The sequence below is a fragment of the Elephas maximus genome, chromosome 23 (assembly GCF_024166365.1).
Source record: "Elephas maximus indicus isolate mEleMax1 chromosome 23, mEleMax1 primary haplotype, whole genome shotgun sequence".
Taxonomy (NCBI): Eukaryota; Metazoa; Chordata; class Mammalia; order Proboscidea; family Elephantidae; genus Elephas; species Elephas maximus.
The window spans coordinates 22,036,352-22,044,229 of NC_064841.1; the positions used below are offsets into that span (position 1 = coordinate 22,036,352).

Below are 7,878 nucleotides of genomic sequence, written 5' to 3' on the forward strand. Positions count from 1 at the left end.
GTGACCGTTTGGAAGCAGAGTGCCAGGCCTGTCTTCCAAGGCACCTTTGGATGGGTTCAAACCACCAATCTCCAGCTAGTATTTCCTGGCTAGTAGCCCAGTGCTTAACCACTTACACCAAGGTGGGGGAGGAAAGAGATGACAGAAAATAAGAAAAGAGTTTATGTCCAATGGGGACCTCTGAGTTGCAACAACTCCCCAGCTGAGTATAACAGATGTAGCTGGGTCCTCCGGGGTGAGGAGCAGAGAGAAAAACAGAGCCCTGGCTTTGTCTCTACCGTTTGGCTTTCACCCAACATCGTGTCTCCCCTTCATCTCATTGACTTTTGAGTACTTGTAAAGGCTAGGGTAGACGTGCCTTTTGACACATAACTCCAAACCCTTGAGTTCCATTTTACCCATGTCAGTAAGTAAAATGATGGCCGTTGTTACGATGCTATAGGAACACTGGTGGTTCAGGTGTAGGATCCTCACCTTCCATGCAGGAGAGCCGGGTTCAAATCCCAGCCAACACATCTCATGCACAGCCACCACCCATCCATCATGGAAGACTGTGTGCTGCTATGATGCCGAAAGGGATTCAGCAGAGCTTCCAGACTAAGACCGAGTAAGAAAAAATGTCTGGTGATCTACTTCCAAAAACTAGCCATTGAAAGCCCTACAGTTCACAGAGATCCCATCTGCAACCCATCATGGGGATGGTGTAGGACTGGGCAGTGTTTCATTCTGTTGTGCATGGAGTCATCATGAGTCAGGGAGTAATGAAGGCAGCTAAAAACAGCAACATTTTGATGCTCAAATTAACTCAAAAATAAACATATGAATAACCTTAATATCTCCCCAGAATTTTGGGGGCACTTTACTGGCTGTCATGACTTTTCACCCTGTATTACAGTTATTTGTAGGCAACTTATTCCCCCATCACACACCTTGAAAGTCGACACTGTATGGATTCACTGTTTTGTAATCCACAAATCCCAGTACGATGCCTTGAATAAAGGCAATCTTTCAAAATATGTTCATCTCTCCATACTACATCCACACATTTGCCTAAATTCAAAATTGATATTTAGTTAAGAACAGAAAGATAGTCATTTGAAATGCAGAAGAGAATAGCTTCTGCACCATTCTATTTTCCCAGGAGTTTATTTCCACCTTCACTCATTCCACAGTGGTAGGCACCAGGTACTTTGCTAGCTTTCTCCCAAGATACCAGAGTGAATATACGGTGTTCTCAGCCTATCAGAGTGTAGTTAGAGAGACAACAAAGTGAACAATGTAAAAGGAAGGGTAGTTTTGCCTCTGAAATGGGACTCCAGATTAGGACTTATCAATTGGCCTGAAGATCCAGGGACCTTTGTGTTCCCAGAGTAGATACAATCACAGAGATGAAGCTACGCACGTACGTAGTTTTCATGACTCAGGGAGTCTATCAAAGTCAGTACTGATTCCCATGTACATAGCAGGTGCTCAATATTTGCTACACAAAGGAAAAGTGGGCTGAGGCATACAACTTTTGAGCTATAAGCTAGTTGGCTAGTCTACAGAAATGTAAATGTACTCTTCTTGAGGACCCATCCTACTTCCCAGTTGGTCATCTCAGAGCAAGGGAAGACCTCCCAAGTATCAGAGAAGCCCAAGGCAACCTCATTGTACCAACTGAGTTCCAAGAGAGCCAGTCCACTGAAGTATAAGCTGGAAGGATGGAGCCTTGTCTGAATTGTCTGTGCTGTGTTCCCAACACCAAGACAATGGCTGGCACACAGTAAAGCCATCAAGAAAAATTTGTTAAATGAATAAAAAAAAATCATGAAAGGACCTAAAGCAATGACTCTGAAGAGGAGACAACAAAGAATTCTCTAGACCAGAGACCACACAAAGTGAAGAAACTCTTCTGTCTTCTCTTACCACATTGAAAGTTACACCACCACCACCACCCCAAGAAGAGCCTCAGTCCCATACTGTCCTTAGGCACGACTGTTCCTCTTGGGGTAAAGGGGAGGAGGGATTTGAGCTCTCCCTAGAGAAGGCAGTATGAAAAATAAATATATTTTGAAAGTATGCTCCAAGTATTGCTGGGAATATAGCAGAGAACAGGAGAGACCATTTACTTCAGACTTAAGGTTAAAGAAGGCTTCTTGGAAGCAGGGCCATTTGACCTATTTATATTTTATGCAAACCACAAAGCCTGTCCTTCTGAAGAACTTTTTACTTGAACTTAAAAAGAAGGGCAATAAGAATGATAACTTCATGATTGTCCCTGTTAATAAAAAAAAAAAAAAAATTTATCACAGACATCAAAGACTATTTCCTGGCAACATAACCCTGAATTTATGCTGGTAGCTTATTCAACAGTTTAGGAGTAAGAAAGAAGAAGAAATCAAATGTATCAAGGAAAAACAGACAGAGAATTTAGCTGTGTCTTTATACTTCTATAGGTATTGAGAAAGAGTGAGTGATACTTTTCCTAGCTCTGTTTCAAGGGGGGTTCGAGCTTTTGTGACCTGGATGCCTAAGGATTTACTGGTTGGTCTAAGGTTCACTTGGATTTATTCTCCAAAGAAGAGAGTTTTCAAAACTTAGTCTGCCAAAGCAAATAGCTGAACTGTTCAGAAGGAAAAAAGTTCAGAAGCTTCTAAAAGAAGCGACCCTATTCCAGTGGACACTGATACCTTACCCCATGTGAGACACTAATGAGGTAGCACAAGTCCTAGGGCCTAAACCATGTGCCCTGACACCCAAGAGGGATCAAAAATTCCTGTGGCCACATTGGGACATGCAGAGCATAGTACCAGATCCACCCACTTTTCCATGAGCTACTTCGGCAGTAAAACCAGAGGCCCTTCCTCAGATTTTCTGGACGATGTAAGACCCTCAGGCTGCTTGAATGACCAAAGGACTTTGCAGGGCAGAAATGGATGAGATTAAACTTCCCACCAACCCTGCAGGGAGTAGAAAGGAAGGGAATCAGTTTTATCTGAGTATGAAGAAATACTTCCTGCTCCGAGGAGTTGAAGAACAAGTTTATACCCATTGTGCCCATTTGACCAAAGTTCAAATTTTCCTTTTAAAAAACAAAAGTAAGCTCCTAAATTTTTGTAAATGAACAGTAGAACTCATGCTACGGGGCACCCATATTTACCTCAGACATAGCCAGTCAACCAGAAAACCAGCCAAGCTTGACGAGTTCATCTGATTTTAAACCTTCCCAGAGTTAGAAGAATGTCTGTCCCAAGCAGTTTCAGTCACTGACCTGAGATGACCCAGGGACTTCCTTCTTCTCATAGCCCTTCAAAAGAGAGGAAAAGAAATACACATACCAAAACCCTCTCCCTGATCAAGAGCCACGCACTTCGCTAAAGAAATAGGAACACAGTGGTCAACGTTTAGACGGAACTAGGGTTACATGGGAATGGTAAGATTCACGTTTTCTTTTGCCTTTTTTTTTTTTTACAGAATATATTAACAATGTCTAGGGGTAGTATGAATTGGATAGGAACATTTCACTTTTCTAGAGAGCAGACATTCACTGGTCCTTGAAGGTTTCATACATGGCAGAATTTCTGGCTTATTATGTATGAGAGAAAGAGAAGTGTTTTTGAATCAAAACATAAGAGGCACTGAAAAATGAATTCCAATGAAACATAACAAGTAAGCACATCCAGGTCAGTTTTGTTATGACTTATCATCATTCAAGGGATGGGAAAAAAGTAAAAAGAAAGTATCCAATTGTTAAATCAAGACTTCCGGGTCTTTTGTCCTGTAGTCAATTTGTCAAGTGCCTTTTCTTTTCTCTAATCCTATTTTTCAATATCTCATAACTCCAGCCTGATTGACTGCTTGGCCACAGCAGCCCCAACTCAGTAGGCCAATTACATAAGAATGTGGGCCGTGGAGAAGCAGACTCCCTTAGCTCTGATAGTGCCATAGGCAACTGGATTTCTAAGCAAACCGCTATATAGTCTTATTTTCAAGTGCTGTGATCATGCATGGGTAGTTTGACTTACTAAAGGGGACATGTTGCCGCTCAGAAGGACTTCTCAGGACAATAAGGAGAAAAAATTGTAGCAAAAACCAGGGCAATCTGACAAAAATAATGCCTCGTCACCCAAACTCAAAGGCAACTCACAGACATGGGACTGTTTTTTTTTTTTTTGAACATGAAGAAATAGGTTCTTTCTTAACATCCTGTTCTGCTGCAACGGCGACTCCAGAGAGTCGTTCTTTCCTAGTGGATGCCCAGAAAAAAGCACTGTTTGAAGGAAGGCTCTTAGGGATCTGTTGACCAGGTGGCCCAGGGGCAGGAGGTATGGTTGTGCAGGGCATCCACCTGAGGGCAGGAATGGGGTTGAAATGGAGCCCATTGTGCTCAGTGCCCTGGGTGCCCTGAGGAGGGGCTGCAGCAGCCTTCAGGAAGAAGGGCCTTTCCCTAATTGGGGGTACAGAGGGAGTGCATTTATGTAATTTGTCTGTAGGAGATACTTTCCCTTATCTTCATAAAGGCACCATATATGCTAAGAGCTTGCAATCTGGGCAATAAATACCTTGGGCAATGATTTGCTCTCCAAAAACCTGGCAATGTTGAAACTAGAAGAATTATTACTTTTGGGGAGTCTCTTGACTTCGTGGTGGCCTCTGGGATATTGGAGCTACTAGAAAATGTTAAGGAGCCCTGGTGGCACAAGGGTTAAGTGCTTGGCTGCCAACCAAAACGTCGGCGATCAGAACTTATCAGCCACTCCATGGGAGAAAGACCTGGTGATCTGCTCCCATAAAAATTACAACCTAGGAAACCTTATGGGGCAGTTCTACTCTGTTCTATAGGGCAGCCGTGAGTCGGAATTGATTCAACAGTATGCAACAATGACAGAAAATGTCAACCAGAGATTTGGTCACAGCCTTGGGTTTCCTTCAACATAGGATAGGAATGTGGAGAACAGAGTGGGCCTGATGTGTTTTGTGTCTAAGAAGTTTAGCACATTTAAGGGCACTGTCTTGGGTTTATGGACCCCTAGGGGCACGGTGATTAAGAGCTCAGCTGCTACTTTGGTGAGAGGCATCTGGGGTCTTAAACGCTAGCACAAAGCCATCTAAGATGCTTCAATCGGTCTCAACCCGCCTGGAACAAAGGAGAATGAAGAACACCAAAGACATATGGTAAAAATGAGCCCCAGAGACAAAAAGGGCCACATAAACCAGAGACTACATCAGCCTGAGACCAGAAGAAATGGATGGTGCCCAGCTACCACAGATCACTCCCCCGACAGGGAACACAACAGGGAATCCCCGAAGGAACAGGAGAACAGTGGGATACAGGTCTCAAATTCTTATAAAAAGACCAAGCTTAATGGTCTGACTGAGACTAGAGGGATGCTGGAGGTCATGGTTCCCGGACTCTTTTTAGCCCAAGACTGGAAGCATTCCCAAACCCAACTCTTCAGACAGGGACTGGACTGGACTATAAGATAGATAATGATACTCGTGAGGAGCGAGCTTCTTGGCTCAAGTAGACACATGAGACTATGTGGGCAACTCCTGTCTGGAGGCAAGATGAGAATGAAGAGGGGGACAGGAGCTGATTGAATGGACACGGAGAATGCAGGGAGGAGAGGAGGAGTGTGCTGTCTCATTATGGGGAGAGCAGCTAGGGGTACATAGCAAGGTGTGTATAACTTTTTGTATGAGAGACTGACTTGATTTGTAAACTTTCCCTTAAAGCACAATAAATTAATTAATTAATTTAAAAGAAAAAAGAGCTCAGCGGCTAACCAAAAGATCCACATTCCAATCCACCAGCCACTCCTTTGAAATCTTATGGGGCAGTTCTATGTCTTATAGGTTTCCTACAAGTCAGAATCGACTCAATGGCAATGGGTTTGGTTATTTTTGTTGCATTTTTAATACCGTGCACCCAATAAATATGTGGAATACACTTAAATACATTTTATTCTTTCATCTTTTGTCTTCAGTAAGAGAGAGCTGGCCCAAACATATCTTTATTTTTTATATCCAAAAATTTAATATTATATTAACTTGGCAAACAAGATGCCTTTTAGAAATTTTTCTAGATCTACTATAGGAGCATGGGACCTTAAAGTTAAGCCTTAGTCTGACCCAGTTAATTGCAAATGAGGTAACAGAGGTCTGGAAAGTTCAAGTGACAAAACCAGCTAGAGGCAATGATACGACTAGAACCCAGGGTACCAGACCCAAAGCCCAAAGGCTTTCTTCAGCGCTTCTGTGATTTCAAGAGCAGGCCCGTGTACTTTTAACATATGACTTTTCCCCTGGGCTAGGCACTGACAGCCTGCCCACATAGCACCAAAGTCTTACACCCTACCTGTGGTCCTTTGCAAACACCATTCACGTTTTCTTAGGGCTACCTCTGACACCAAGGAGCCCTGGTGGCACAGTGGCTAAAGCAACAGCTGCTAACTAAAAGGTTGGTGGTTTCAAACCAACAGTGATTTCACAGGGGAAAGATGTGGCAGTCGGCTTCTGTAGAGATTTACAGCCTCGGGAACCCCAGGGGGTCACTAGGAGTGCGCTTTTTAGTTGTTTTTTTTTTTTGGCGGAGGGGGAATTTGGGTTTTTTTTTTTTTTACCTCTGACACCCCCCAATGAGCCTTACATTCCTGTGCCCTACCACACATTACTAGACTCCTATGTGGACAATCATGTCAGTCCCATAACATCCACATATATGAGTTCCAAAGAAAATACCAACTACAGACCTGTCGCTTTCAAATCCTTTGTTAGATGAGCCATGGAATAAACGAGTAAATGAGGACTGCAAGACCACAAAGCAGCAAAATGTGTCACACTGCAGACTTGGAAACCATCAGGGCTACAGCAGAGCAGAAATAATGTCAGAAAGCCCTCACAGGGTCAGAGAAGAGTGGTCTGGCTTTGTGAACATCGTAGATCAGACACACCAAGGAGACTCACGCACCACAGCCAGGATGAAATAGAAGAGGAATCTGAAAGAAGTGCTGGCTAATTGCCTGCTTCCACTCTTACAGAAAACACTGCAGTGAGTGCAACTAAACAAGGAGAAAATCTCCCCAAAAGAGCACTGGATTCCAGAGACAAATGGTGGAACGACGTTTAAGAAGGTGTTTTGTCTGGGAGGTAATTACAGATTTTCTAAGTTACAGTTCTAATAACTGGAGGGGTGCGTGTGGCTGTTAACTCAATAAAGAATATGTGAAAACCATTTTAACATTGAAGCGTTTTATTTTATTTTATTTTAATTTTATTTCATTTTATTTTATTTTATTTTATTGGGCTTTAGGTGAAATTCTCAAGTTAATATCTCATTCAAAAATGTATACGCATGCTGTTTGGTGACATTGATTGCAATTCCCACAATGTGACAGCATGCTCCCCCTTTCCACCCCAGGTTTCCTGTGCCCATTTTTCCAGTTCCTGTCCCTTCCTGCCTTATCCTCTTGCTTTAGGACAGGAGTTGCCCATTTGGTCTCCTATATTTGACTGAGCTAAGACACATGTTCCTCATGTGTGTTATTTTTTGTTTTATAGGCCTGTCTAATTTTAGTCAAATAGTAACAAGCCATTTCTTCCTCAGACACGAGGAGACAACTGGCTGATTGTGACGGAAAACTAAAATTCAGACGTCGATCACGTGGAGTCATGCAGGCATTTCCGGCTCAAGGTGACCTTGAAAAATATGATAAGGAAAAATTTACAATGAGCAGTAGATTTACAGGCTGCAAATGTTTAGCTCCTTTTGTCCTTCAAAAGCTTTCTGGAAATAGATTTTCGTTTTATTTTAGACAGTGTTCTGTCTTCTGTATCTTGACTTAAAAAAACCGGCCCGGTTGCCGTGAAGTGGATTCAGACTCACATGGGCAAGAA

The 7,878-nt window shown here is 42.8% G+C and overlaps 1 long non-coding RNA gene across 1 annotated transcript; it reads left to right on the forward strand.

Annotated features, from left to right (window-relative positions):
* The first annotated feature begins 3,318 nt into the window (after positions 1 to 3,318).
* On the forward strand, positions 3,319 to 7,669 carry LOC126066422 (uncharacterized). Its single transcript, XR_007515079.1, has 3 exons — positions 3,319 to 3,415; positions 7,023 to 7,131; positions 7,589 to 7,669. It is a non-coding gene; the product is annotated as an uncharacterized LOC126066422 (long non-coding RNA).
* The last annotated feature ends 209 nt before the right edge of the window (positions 7,670 to 7,878 follow it).